Source organism: Ambystoma mexicanum, chromosome 2q, assembly GCF_040938575.1.
Source record: "Ambystoma mexicanum isolate Mex_15411 chromosome 2q, UKY_AmexF1_1, whole genome shotgun sequence".
Classification (NCBI taxonomy): domain Eukaryota; kingdom Metazoa; phylum Chordata; class Amphibia; order Caudata; family Ambystomatidae; genus Ambystoma; species Ambystoma mexicanum.
In genome coordinates this window covers 1,133,099,771-1,133,114,233 of record NC_090924.1, presented here as the reverse complement: position 1 = coordinate 1,133,114,233, position 14,463 = coordinate 1,133,099,771, and the positions used below count along the sequence as shown (strand labels likewise).

The 14,463-nt window shown below is 42.4% G+C and overlaps 1 long non-coding RNA gene across 2 annotated transcripts in view; it reads left to right on the top strand.

Annotated features, from left to right (window-relative positions):
- LOC138569068 (uncharacterized) overlaps nucleotides 1-14,463 on the top strand; it is a 1,405,462-nt gene that overhangs the window by 424,090 nt on the left and 966,909 nt on the right. For both annotated transcript variants that reach the window (XR_011303100.1, XR_011303101.1), the window contains exon 3: nucleotides 6,312-6,441. This is a non-coding gene — a long non-coding RNA (uncharacterized lncRNA). The remainder of the gene's footprint in view (nucleotides 1-6,311; nucleotides 6,442-14,463) is intronic.

Genomic DNA, 14,463 nt, shown 5'->3' with positions numbered 1-14,463 from the left:
GTTTCATGACGACATGATTGTCGTCAGCGTAATTAGTATAAAGGACACCCAGGCCGCCCAGAAGTCTCAAAAAAGGGATAATATAGACGTTAAAAAAAAGGACAAGATACAGGATGTACCGCAGACTGCTAGTAATTTTCCTTAGCAGCTGGTTCATTGAGTGTGAAACAGCAACTTACCTGGCATCCCAGCCTCCTCGATCCGGCTGGTTTGAATTTCCCGGGTCTCACTTCTGTGATCTCCTGGCCCTCATCTTTTTATGACGCATTGCTGGGTCTTCCCCGGCTTCTCATGAAATACCTTCTTTTGCATTTGGGCCACGTTCATCATAACTCTTCTTGGCTTCTTCGTCTCAGTGATTGACAGACAAGCATTCTTTATTTCTCTTAGTTTCTTACTGTTCACAGTACCAAGCTGATGCTTTTCCTCTGTCATTATATCCCAGTGACATTTGCAAGAGAAACCTTGTGGTCTTGTGGTCAATTAATGATGTGGTATTGGGGTTTGGAGGATAATGACAAGGGAGTATCTCACTGGAAATTGATTCCTTATCTCCAAGAGCAGCGTCTCTCCCTGTGACCTCCCTTACCACCCCTTAACGCCACCCCTAGGGTGAATGTTACATAATAGGCTCACCTCCCGAGCCTCACAGGAATGGGCTCCTCCCTTGGGGTAAGTGACTGCATCCCTGTGACAAAGGCTTGCTTGATACATTTTGATCCAATCACTACTATGATGAAGTGCAAACTAGATTTTTCTACAAGTCAGCCCAGCTCTCTAACCAGAAGAGGGTCAGAATTTAAATCCACCAATAGCAGCCTTGTGGGGGAGATACAAATAGCACTCCTTAAATATGGTGGGAGTTAATGGTCACCTTTTCTGATGAGCATCTAAGATGAACAGTAGGCTATGGGAGTAAAACCAGGCATACATAATTCCTGACTATTCATCAATACTGGTGCTGCTCGTCTTATATTGGCTCTACACCTACCTAAATAATAGTGTCCTTGTTGTAATGTTGTATTGTCTTGCCACTGGCCTGGATGCTTGCTGTAGAATGTTGGTGCATGAATGCAGCTCAGGAGAATGTTGGGTGGATCTGTGTGTGAATGTTCTGTGAGTGTCAGTTGGGGGCCTGAGCTGGGTTGAATGGATGGCCGGTGGGTCTGCTCCTTTGTGAGTGATGTTTATACCTTCCCATGTCCCTGTCAATGTCCACGCGTGCTGTAACTATAACAAGAGTAACTGGAGCAATGTACAGATTGTACATATGTAAAATAAAGCCTTGCCTGGAAATAACTTAAGTCTCCACAGCTGGTCTGTGTGTCCGGTGTGACTAATAAGAGACATCTCTACAAATGGCGACGAGGATGGGATTCGAACCCACGCGTGCATAGCACACAGTAACAATGACATTAATGTCTGGGAGAAATCAGTGTGTCAATATAATGTGTGTTTTTACTGCAAAATGTTATATAAATATGTGTGGCCTTGATCAAGCAACACATTCTGATAGTTAGAATTTTTTTTTCTTCTTCTTTTCAGCAATTGAACTGAATTGAGAAATCATTTATTGCAAGATAGTTAGGCGAGGTAATCAAAAAGTGAACGTTTTTGTGCATATGCAAGAATTTATTTCAGGTGTTTTAAACACATGCATCATTTTATGTTTGTAGTTTGGAGTTTAATGTTAAGGATCTTGGAAAAAGTTATTGGGTTTAGTGATGACCTATGTATGTAATGTATTGCTAAGTGAACGGTACAGATATCCTGTAATAGTGCTGGGCCATTGTCTTGTGACGTTTGTCTGGTGTTGTGGCCCTAATTGTGAAGTGTCTCATCCCGACCATGAATCATGTGTTGCTGTTCATGGCCGAAGTACAGGGTAATCTAAAGTGTCATATATTTATGTGATGTGTTCAAAGTTGTAGGTATTTGCCAGTATATGTGATGGAATTCACACTCACTTATGAGGTACATATGTGATATGTACACTCAAGTTTGAGGTACAGTGGTGGCCAACCGGGTAAGGGTTGTGCCTGAAAGTTATAATAATATTTATTGGGGTAGTATTTGTCGAAGTTAATGGTCAACCATCATTAAGGTTGTTATGGTGTGAGTATAGTGGAATATTTAGTGGAACTTTACAAGTAAAGTTATATCAACCAATTGGGGTTGAACTGGCCAGCGGTTGTAATTACAATGTATATAGAGTGCACTCTAGTTAATAGGTTTAAGTTATTAGAATGTTAACTATTGTTTCCCTACAGGTCAAAGTTAAGTTGTTCAATGCATTAGTGCTACCAGGAGCACATCATTTGTTACATGTCGTTTGTGTGTGTGATTCTGGTAGTGTCTGGTTTTGATGATATTGGTGATAAGTGACGTGTGCGTATGTTCCCCTTTTCTGGTTGCAGTTCGATTGTTGGTTGTGGTGGTTTTGTTTTTTTCTTTCTGCGTGTTGGTGATTCTGTGGGATGTATGAGGGAGTCAAGTGGGAGCGATTTGTATTTGGATGTGATGTGAGGGTGTAAGAGGAAGAGGAGTGATCTAAGTAGCCCTCTGCAATTGTTGACCTGTCATGGCAACACCTCTTGTTGTGTGTTAGTTGGTTGGACTTGGACTATGCTTCCCCAGGGTGTCATGTTTGTGGTGACACCGATCCGTGGTGGAGCAAATGCGTGATCCCCCCCTGTTTTTTCCCCACCTGAATGTATGATTGGTTTCCTTGGCTGTGTATGGTTGGTGCCAGAGTGTGGCAGGCTCTGTGTTTGGATGTGGCAGGTCCAAATGGAAGGTGATTGTTTGGTTAGATGTTTTGGTGATGGGGAGATGTTGTGGTGAGTCTGTGGTGAGTCTGTTATGGAAGGGAGATGTTAAGTGTGATGAGTCTGGTATGAAAGGGAGATGTTGTAATGTTGTATTGTCTTGCCACTGGCCTGGATGCTTGCTGTAGAATGTTGGTACATGAATGCAGCTCAGGAGAATGTTGGGTGGATCTGTGTGTGAATGTTCTGTGAGTGTCAGTTGGGGGCCTGAGCTGGGTTGAATGGATGGCCGGTGGGTCTGCTCCTTTGTGAGTGATGTTTATACCTTCCCATGTCCCTGTCAATGTCCACGCGTGCTGTAACTATAACAAGAGTAACTGGAGCAATGTACAGATTGTACATATGTAAAATAAAGCCTTGCCTGGAAATAACTTAAGTCTCCACAGCTGGTCTGTGTGTCCGGTGTGACTAATAAGAGACATCTCTACAATCCTCTGTGACCATTTCTAGCCTGGCATCTGTAGCTGACACTCTATAGAAACAACTTTTACCCACATCTCCAAATTTCTGACCTCTGCTCACCATTATAAAACCTTCCCTATCCTAATCCCTTTGGACCTCTCTGCTGTCCTTGATACTGTGAAACCCCTCTCTCCCCTTCAGACTATTGCTGACTTTGGAATTCAGGATGCCACTCTCGATTGGATTGGCTTCTACCTTCTAACTGTTCCTTCTCCATCCCATCTCATGGAACACACTCCTGCTGAGCCTACCTCTCTCCATTTCTGTGTTCCCAAGGATTCCTCCTCTACTCTTTATCTTGTATACCACCTCACCTCCTACAGAAATCCCATCTCCTCCTTTTTATTCTCCTATCACCTTTGTGTGGATGATGTGTGAGGAAATAAGGGCTCCAGGCAGCAGTGATGAAGAAACAGTAATTTATTTCATTACAGCGACAGCGGCCTATGAGAGCCGAGTGCCAACATGGCTCTCTCCCTGCAGTCTGAACTGTAACCCATCAACATTCTTAGACTAATTCTTAGAACTTAATGAGCTCATAGTGCAGCTCAATGCTTAACTAGGATCTGGTAATACATTTTTATGAACTTGTTTTAACTTACACTTACATCATAACACATCTCATCCCTTATGTGCATACAGCTGTTTACTCCACATAATAATCCTTAAACCAGCCGGGTTTGTTCTTGACTCTATTTGAATGTGTCTCTGCTTGAATTGTTGTCATCCTTGGAGCACTTATCTATGACACTAGAGTCTCTGATACTGTTATTAGCAAATTCACCATTGTCATGTTCACCATTGCCATGTTTATCATGTGCATTGTCCTTCATGCATTCTGGACATTTCACAATTCTGGACATTGACCAACACTCCCCCCTTCTACAATTACTACATTGTTTCTTACTGCAGATATTTTCTTGGGACCAATGTATTTGCTTTCTACACATTTGGGAGTGAATCTAGGGTTCTTTATGAGAATACAATCTCCCACTTTCCAGGTATTACTTTTGACACTCTTGTCCTCATCAAATCTTTCTTTGTACACATCCTGTGCTTCTTTGATGAGAGTCATAATTCTCTCGCGATCAATGTTGGAACTCTTGGCTAAGTCCACCCACCCTGAACATAGTTTTGTTCCAGGTTGTCTCCCTTTCAATGACATGAATGGAGATACATTTGTAACTGAGTGTGGTGTAGTACAGTAGTTCCATATCATTTCTCTTACTACACCAAACCATCTTAGATTAGAAGCCATGGCCAATTGCAAACCACCCTTTATGAACCTATTGGCTCTCTCAACGAGGCCGTTGGCTCTTGGATGATATAAAGCAGTTCTAGTGTGTCTGATGCAAAATTTCTTCAAGAAAGTTAACATCCTTTCAGAACAGAATTGTACTCCGTTATCAGTGATTAATTCTGTCGGGAAACCCTCCCTGTAAAACACTTCCTCGAAGAATAACACCATCTCTGCAGTGGTTGCCTCACGCAAAGCCTTCCATTCAATCCATTTGGAATGGTAGTCTACTAACACAACAATGTATTTATACCCATTGTCAAGGTTTTGTAATGGTCCTATCAAATCAACTGCAACTTTTTGCCATGGTTCACTCGGTACTTTGACAGGATTTATTGGTACTTCTCTAACCATCTTGGTCTTGTCACTCTTACCACACTCTCTACAACCCCTAACACACTTCTCTGCATCGCTGTCAATCCCGGGCCACCAGAAATATTGCCGCAAATATCTCTTTGTTCCTCCCATGCCCAGGTGACCTTGATGTGCTATATTTACTAAATGAGATCTGACTCCACTGGGGGGTATTATCCTATTTCCTTTTCTAAGTTTACATCCGTCCTCAGACATACTTAACTCGTCCTTCACACCAAAATATCTGTCAAACTCTTTTCCCACAATATTCTTGTGAGGCCATCCTTCTCTGGTCCAAATCAGAACACGTAAGTCACCGCAATCAAGGTACAGGCCCTGTTTGGTCCACTGCGTGTGTTACATCTTGACTGTACTGGCTGAATAAGAGAGGGTGACAAGCTGCGCCCCGGTGTCCAGTAACCTATTCCAATGTTGGGGGAGCAGCGGCTGCTTTACACTCCACAGATTAAAAAAAAACAGACGCACACCAGTTTTTTTTCGGATTTTTGTCAAAAAAGCGGTGCTGTAGATTTTTTCATTATAAGAAAGTATGACACACAAATACTGGGCAGCCGTTACATTCGCACCTGGTGCAACCAAAAATATGCAAACTTTGTCTGCAAGTGTTTCTGAAGGAAGGGATTGATTTTGTGCATACGTGGGCATTTTCAGAAAGGCCCTTTTTTATTATTTACATTTTTTAAATGCTCATACAGCCCAGGGATATTGAGGCCTGGTACAGCAATATGACTTAGTTGCGTATTTATAAGGTGATTAATACCGAGAGGTTTCTAAGAGCGGACCAGGGATTGAACCGGTAGTGTCTCATGTCCTCTTGTTTCCAAGGCGCACACATTGCTGCTGAGCTATCCTCCCGGCCAAACTACATGAATGAGTGTGGAGGATTTAATGAACTTCTTGCACAAAGAAAAATCCAGTAAATGCATGAAGCTGTCAGTGCAATTCCAAATACTTTCCATACATCCTATTACAAACTTAAAGGGGTAATCGAGCTCTAGTGAATGGCAAATGGCAGGGAACCAGTCACTGGGTGCCAGAGAAGGCTGATGTAGTGCTGCGAGCACCTCGGATATATGCCCCTTCACCAAATGAGTGCATTCCAGGTAGTGGCATGGATCACCCCACTGTCTGTGCCATGTGTCAGAGTACATATGCGGTGGAGCACTTCCTTATGAAATAGCAGCCATTGCATGGTCCTATATTTGTTCTTGATAATGCAGCTCTGCCACTGGGAAGCAGTAGTGTAGGTACTGGAACACATGTATTAACAATGACTGTGCTTTAAATCACCGACTTTGTACCTGTCTCGGAGATATAACATGTTTCTTGTGGTTCTCTCTCTTCTTCAGGAACTCTGTGCTAAACTTTGCTGCATCTTGCTGTAATATCCGATTGTGAACCACCCCGGTGGTTTGAACTGCTGCCTCTGGAAATTGTTCACCATGTCGTCACCACCAGTGAGCACCACAGAAGACCAAGGTAAGCTCCTTCAGACACATTCCCGCCACAAATGTGGCCCAATATTCAGTTTGTTTCCGAGATGTTCGAATCCCTTTGTTACTGTCACCAGTACGGGTATTGTGAGGCAGATCAGTGCGAATGGGTACACGGTTGGTTCAGAATAAAAAGTTAAAATGTGGTGTCTAATTCTTTTTCAACTTGTCATGGCAAATCAGTGGGGGATGTTAATTTGTTTAATGTTTTGTAGATGTTTTATTTGAACTGATTACAAACAACTGTGTGCTCACATACCAAAATGAAACCAATATTACTTTGGAGTACATTTTTATGCTTGCTTTCATTTTAATAATTACATTTTGTGTGAATATATTCACTAAACAGTTGTCCCTTTTTAAGGAAATGTTTTATTTGACTGCAAAACTTGTTTTCAGACAAAATGATATTCTGTTAAATTGGCCTCAAAGAGGTTCATTCTGGGGCGATTTTTCCCTGGTGAAATTTCATGTTCGCTCTTCGTAAATGCTAGAAGGGCTTGGGCTGTCCTAGATGGCCCTAGTGGTCTTGTTTTGACGCTATGTTATAAAATTGGTATGCACAACTATCATGTCATTGTAGCATTGTTGGATTGGCCTAAGTAGGGGAGTTAAGTGTAAACCATGTCAGAGGATATCAGGGAATATGAATGAGTGTTGGACAAGATGAACAGCAGTGTGTCCTGGCTAGTGACAGTGTGCACGTGGCACTCCACCCGCTGCATTCATATCCTGAATCCGAGCAGGATGAGCTGCTACTGTGCTGCCGTGTGCCTCTGGGTTCTGCGCTCCCAGGGTGCAGGTGAAAGCAAGAGGTGTACACTATTGTGGAGGATAAAAGCAAGGGGTTCAAAATGGAATGCTAATGCTATGCTTTTAATGTGTGTGCTTTACCAGATTTCTTTCATTTGCTCGTCTTAAATTACAATGCATATATCTTTTTATGAGTATTGACATCGAACTGATGCAAGTTATCATAAGACTCTAAGGTGTCTCACTTGTTGGATCTTGATAAGTACACTTTGTGAGTGGTCCGGGGCAGAGAGCGGGCGAGTTCTCAGCAGGATGAATGATCAAAACTAACATTTGCTTTGGGCATAGTGAGGAATTCTACTTGACGGAAGAGCATCCACAAATGTAGATGCCTTAATGGATATTTATCACACACCAGTACACATTCCTCGCTCATGAAAAATACAGAGAGGAGATGGGCCAATAGAAAGGAGAGATGTGCATGGAATGTGTGCACATGATGTTCTCTGCTTCAAAAGAGGTTACCAGTCATTTGGTTGAAAACCAAACGGTCGAATGCCATTTGATCGACAGTCAAATGGTCGAAAAAAATGGTCGATTTTTTTTATTTATTTATTTTTTTCAAAATATTTTTAACCAACCAAAACTAAAAAACATATATAAATAAATAAATAAAAAATTCGACCTTTTTTTTCCGACCATTTGACTGTCGATCAAATGGTCATTCGATCTTTTATTTTCGACCATTTGACTGGACACCTTCAAAAGATGATGGGTGTGGCTCCCTTACACCTCTATTCGAAGTACAACATAGCCCCGAAAATACACTTGCTGGAAACTTTGAAGTAATAGTAGCCTGGCGGATTGCATGCAACTGTAGCAGTTTAAAATGTGGGGTCCACCCCCACTAGGCACAGTGGTGAGTACATTCTTGATACGTTTTCTTTTCTATACCATAAAAGCTGTCAAGTAAAATGCTAGGTCAACAGAAGAAATGCAGTCTTGCAGTCTTTTAGAGGTTTCACTAACTCTTGCCCTTGGCAACAGAGTTTGTGTATTGCAGAGGCTCTTGCCTTCCTCTTTGACAAACAATAATTCCACAGGTGCTACCTCCGTCTTTATCAAGACAATGGCCCTCATTACGCGTTTGCCAGTAACCCACCAGCAATTCTGGTTGGCTACCGGAAACCCGCCTTACCGTCTCTGCCACCCGATATCCAGGTATTACTGGGATATTAGGGCTGGAGGAAGAAACGGCAAGTTCCCATTCCAATGTACTCCATGGGAATGGGTTACCACAATCACAAGCACCTGTAGTACCAGTGCCTGTGATTGAGGCAATCATCTGCTGGTAGGGGCCTGAACTCCCGGCAGGCCAGGCCTGTTGGGAGATCCATCTACACCCCCCTGACCTCCACCCCGCAGACATGTATTTTGCTGGTCTGAAAAAAATGCTGCTGCTGGAATTACCGTCATTTTTCCCGGAAAGGCAAAGTTGAAATGAAGCCCAATGTTCTTAAGGGGCTTTCCACAACCTCATGGCTTTGTGTGCAAGCATATCATCGTAACTCCTGCCTGCCTCTCAGCTTTATCAGGTAATGGTACTTTCAGGAACTTACACACCAATCATTTTTTGGATGATCCAGGTCTTCATTACATTCTGCATTTATAAGTGGCAATTTGGGTATATAACGGGCAGCTGGAACAGCTTCTCCACAACGCAATGGGGCACATTGGCAAATGTGGGACTTTAAGTTGAAAGTTCCTGGGTGGTTGCATCTATTGGTTCCTGCACACTAAATCTGCCAATCTCTTCATTTAGTTTCTTACTTCCTCTCCACATGCCTGCCCAGAGGCTGCTCTTCTGTCCCTCCCGCCCAGCATCCGTCAGCCGTGCGCTGCGTTTGAATTGCGTCACAAACAGACGGAATGGTTGCCCAAGAAGGTATTAATCCACACTTTCTAAATAAACCACAATAGCAGCACGATATTTTAAAGATAGAATCTTAGTTTCTAATTCTGCCACTTAAAAAGCTATGAAATAGGGATCCATTACAACAGATAGCCATTCGTTAATTACTGTTTTACACACACATTTTGCAGTGGGTATATAGGTACTTCAAACCTGATAGACAAATAGAGAAGGCACTTTCAGGAAGGCATCACATCAGCCATAATAGTAATGCTTGTCCTCACAAATGAACAGCTTGCTTTTCCTTTTCTTTTATGTCCCCACTGGCCAGACATGCAATTGCACATATCCCTCCCACCGCCTCTTACTCCTGCCCCGCAGCCACCCAAGATGGCGGGCCTCTTGCATAATCACTGCTTAACACCTGCAGTAAAAGCCATCAGGCATCCTTACCTCCGTTTATCCCCTTGCTCACATGGGAGAAAGGGCCCAGCCTTGAGCTCTGCTAAAATAGTACGGCCATCAAAGGTAATTTGAACTTGCGTTGAATCCCAAGTGTGGGTGAATGCATTTCTTGCAGGGGTTTTCAACTTGTGTGTTTCATTCTAGTGCAATTTAGGTCATAACTGTTTATATTTATTTTAAGAAATAATAGATTGAAGCAGAGGCGAGAGGTTCGAATCCAGCTCACACGGGTGTTCCCTTTGTTTTCTCTGACCGTGGCTGTGCCCCTTCACTACCAAGGCTCTGGTGTGACGTTGGAACCAGCACATACATGATTAAGCTTTTAAAATGCTATTATGTACAGTCCAAGGGGCACCTATTTCTTTAAACATTATTCTCTTCTTTTTTTCTTCAACCTATTCTTAAAAACAGTTCTTAATATGACCTCGTGTCTCTGGAAGCAAAGGGGAAATTATGCAAATAGTGCAGCCATTTGTTGAAGTTTGGACACCTGGATGACAAGTGCTATTTACTGTTGTTTTTATCGCTAATACTTGTTGTTTGCACCTGTCCGTGCTAATTGTTTTCCACGAATGATATTTCCAGCAGCTCACCGTCCACGCACACCCTCTACCAGACTTGACGGTGTTACATATCCCCCAACGAGAGAAGAAGAAATTGACCCCTTCCTGATCCATTCCCCATGAATTTGACCTCCAGGAATCTTGGCTCACTGACAAATGCTTAGACAATCTTGTTCTCCATGAGGGTTTCGAAAGAAGCCAGGTTACAATATTTGGTGGTGGGGCGAATTAAATCCAAGAAGGGACCACACATGGCATTAGGGGAACTGAAGGGACCCCATTAACCATAGCGAGTTAGTCTCAGATTCCCATCCCCATCTAAAAGAAATGTTTCAGTTGTGAATACCCACAAGCCTTTCTTTCTTTCCTAACTTTACATTTTAAAGGTCGAACTGGCACGTACTTAAGATCTGTGGGCTGCAATGCAACATCAAGGCTTCAATCATATTGCGGAAAAAACGGGTTATGGTCTCAAGGCCAGTTATACCAAATGTTTAAAAAGGAGCAAATTGTTACAGCAGAACACAGGAAGGCATTTCTAAGTAACAGCTCTTACTTCTGCGCTGGCTCCTGTCCAAATGAGGGGATGAAAGGTAAGGTGAACAGCGCTGGGGGAAGGGTGGGAGGCTTCATATCACAAAGGAATTGAATTTAGAATTTAAGTTCAAAGGAAGCCTTGGGGTCCATTGCGGGTTGAAGTACAACGTGCTGGGCATCGCATATGGATAAGATGCAAATTATGCTACCCACACAGCATGTTAAATCTCAAGAAAGTGACCAATGTATGGGGTTTTAAATGCCCACTGGAAATAAAAGTACAGGCTTCGATCCTATGGTGCCTGTTTTCAAGAGTGCAGGCTCTAACACAACGACACTGCATAGCTCCTTACAGGGGTGGACTGGCCTACAGAGAGCTCTGGAGATTTCCCAGTAGGCTTCTGCACTCTGGAACTCTTTTGTGTGGTATTTCCAAATTCTCCTATAGGAAAAGGTTTGGTCTTGCTGAAAGCCTGTAATATGGGTCCACTTTGAACATTATTTGCAGGGCCTCTTTTGGTTTCCAGTCCACCCCTGGCTCCATAGCCTGTTTTTCGAATTAACAGGCAGTGCAGCTTGCGAGAATGTAATTCTCGGCACGTGTCTTAGAAACCAGAGCAAGATGGAAATATCTACATAAAGGAGGCCTCACTTGGCTCACTGAGATGTGTGGTGAGCTGTCTTAATTCCCCATTCTTGCTTGTGGGAGAAGTGAGCCACTAGTTGCTATGCTGGTCTGGCCCCATGTGCCTCCCAGAAGATGGAGGCGGCAGGCTTCTGCTGGTTCACTCCCCCACACCCAAGAAGCAATAATGGCCCGGTGGATTGCCCATTGCACAAGTATAACAAGCAGGACCACAGTACCCAGAAAGCCTTGTAAGAGGCTGGGGATCGGAATCAGTTAAGTTATCGAACAGGACAGGGAGTCCATCAGCTCTTGGTGATTGCACCGAAACCAAAGGCAAGTCTCCACTGCAGGAAAACAAACATGTGAGGACTTGTAGAGCCAAACACAGGAGCCCTACATGCAGTGCTCCAGATAAGATTTTGAAGGAATGTTTTACTCCCTATTTTTTTAAAGTTGCGAGTAAAATGATTTTTTAGGGAGTACAAATGTAAGTCTAATACCTAATGGGAGTATTTTATAAGCAAGAAAAATATGTTTTAACTGGAAAACGGAAATGTTTTTGTAATAATACCTTTGCACCTATTTATTCATACACATTCAAAGATACAGGTTTACTTCTTCCAATCAGGCAGCACTAATAGTTGTTCCTTTCTGGGGTACTATGTGCACTACTGGTTAAAACATATACATGGAGCCGTGTGGGTGAAACCAGGGGGAGGATGTTTACTCACCATTTTTATTTTTTGGGAGTATTTGCCAATTTTTAGGGAGTAAACGTGCTGATACATCCCTTATCTGTAGGGCTGCCTGCATGTGATCAATGTCTACGGTATGGACACACTACTGGTTTTACCAGGCGCCCTTAGCGGGGACCGTTAAGAGACCAGGGAGCTATTAGCGGGCCCGTTATTAGCTCCATCCCCATTCTCATTGAGCCCTATGGGGGCGCGAATGGGGAATGGTTCTCAGAATGGGGACTTACCGGGTCATCCAAGGTTGGAATGACCCGGTAAGTCCCTATTCTGAGAACCCGGACCCGGAATGCGGTAAGGGGGTAGCCATGGCGCTAATAGCGCCATGGCTACCTCCTACCTCGTAATGAGGCCCTATGATTTTGACTCTTCACTTACCAGGTGTTGGACCCTGAAAGAACCATACTTTCTGAAAATCCATTCCTTACACTGTTTATCCTAGTAACACCCTTATTAGTTAGAGATTCAATCCATAGGCCTTAAATGCACTTGGTCCACACCCTCCCAAAAGCACTGAATATATAAAGTCATTGTTATGAATAACCTAATACAGTGTCAAGAGTCATGGCTTGGTCTTGCTACGGATGATGACACCTTAACATGGCAAGCTGTACCTTGCATACAACATGGAAGTGTATGACAGGAATAAGATGATAGGATCTGCATGCCGGATGTTACACTTGGCATATTCAGGCAGCTCCCTGGAATGTGTTGCTGTATTTAACATGACTATACCTGACATGTAGGGTCATAACTGTCAAAAGAGGGTATTTTTTTATTAAGTCCTTTTTAAGTTTAAATGAAACTAAATATACTCTTCAGCAATACAATTTATTATTTATCACATACAAATTAGTAAAAAAAAAATCTGGAAAGACAAATCCACATAAAAAATGAACACTGTTTGCATAAAATTATTGCAGGTATGAGAGAAAAAATCCATACTTTCTGTGAGGTATTCCTAATCTGGATGCAAGAATCCCCCCACCCAACGGTCCCATTATCTAGAGGTTTCCTTTCAGGGGCCATATGTAATCTAATCTTCTAACAATATAATAAAAGGCCAGATGTATGTTTGTCATTGTATGTTTGTCCATGCAGTAGCTTTGCCTGTTGTCACCACTAGAGGGAGCTGTTGCCTTAGGATATATAGAGACAATGCCAATTTGCATAGATTCGCCTGTTGTCACCGCTTGAGGGAGCTGTTGTTTTAGGATGTACATTGGTCCAATTAGCAGAGCTCCACCTGTTGTCACTGTTAGAGGGAGCTGTAGGCTTAGGATATATAGTGATCATACTGTGTCAATGAAAACCTGCACTTTGGCCAGTGTACACAGGCTTGTACACTAGTTATCGAATATTACACCCAGATAGTAATACTTGGATACTGACTCCAAAGGAGTACTATAGAATCTCCATATAAATCTTTTTTTGTTAATGATTCTTTTCGTCAAACTACCATGATTTTGGTCTCTGAGCAGTTAATTTTTAAATGATAGTCGCCGGAAAAGAAAACCAGAGCATGTAAAGCTGATTGCAGACCTCTGTCAGTATGGTCAAGTAGGATTATGTTGTCCGTGTAGTATAACCAGGCAATATGTTCTTTTCCTATATTTGTAAGTGTCAAAGTAGTCCTGAAAGATAGAAAGACAAACATTAAATAGCAGTGGTGCTAATATGCAGCCTTGTTTTATTTCCAGATGGGTTGCAATTTCTATCCAATTTAGTCGAATTCTAACTCTCGTCTGGTCATGGAGTGTCATGATACATTTAAGTCATCGCAAATCCAGTTTATGCAAGGCTTTTTCGCTCCAAAGGCAGTTCCTACAAACTCTGTCAAAGACGGCAGAGAAATTATCTATATGCAATAAATAATGGCGATCTCTCCTTCATTCTCGCTGTTTTACTTACTATATTTAAAATGTAGATGTTGTGTGAAGTCGAGCACTGTTTTCTGAAGCCGATTTCGTAGGAGCTATTGCAAAACAAGGTTTTCTAATACTTTGTAGATAACGTCTAAATGCTATCAGTTGGTATGAGCTTGGTATGTTTCTTGGGGGGGCTTTTTTCATAAATTGGGATGGTAAAAGCCTATTTCCAAGTGGATGTTAGCTCCTCTGTGTTAATTATACAATTAAATAATGGTCTTAATTTATTGTCCCATCAGCTGGATATATTTTGGTACAAGGTTGGGCAACCCATTAGGCCCAGGAGCGCTTGTTTTTTTTTATAGCTTAATAATGACGTCATAAATGTCTCCAAATGTAATATCTATTTTCTCAGACCCTTGTACATGACACACTGACACTTGATTGGGCAATAATCATACCAGCATTGTTCTTAAATTGGAATTATCTGTAACTGGTTAAGGTCGCTTCTTTGTCATTTATTAAGCACC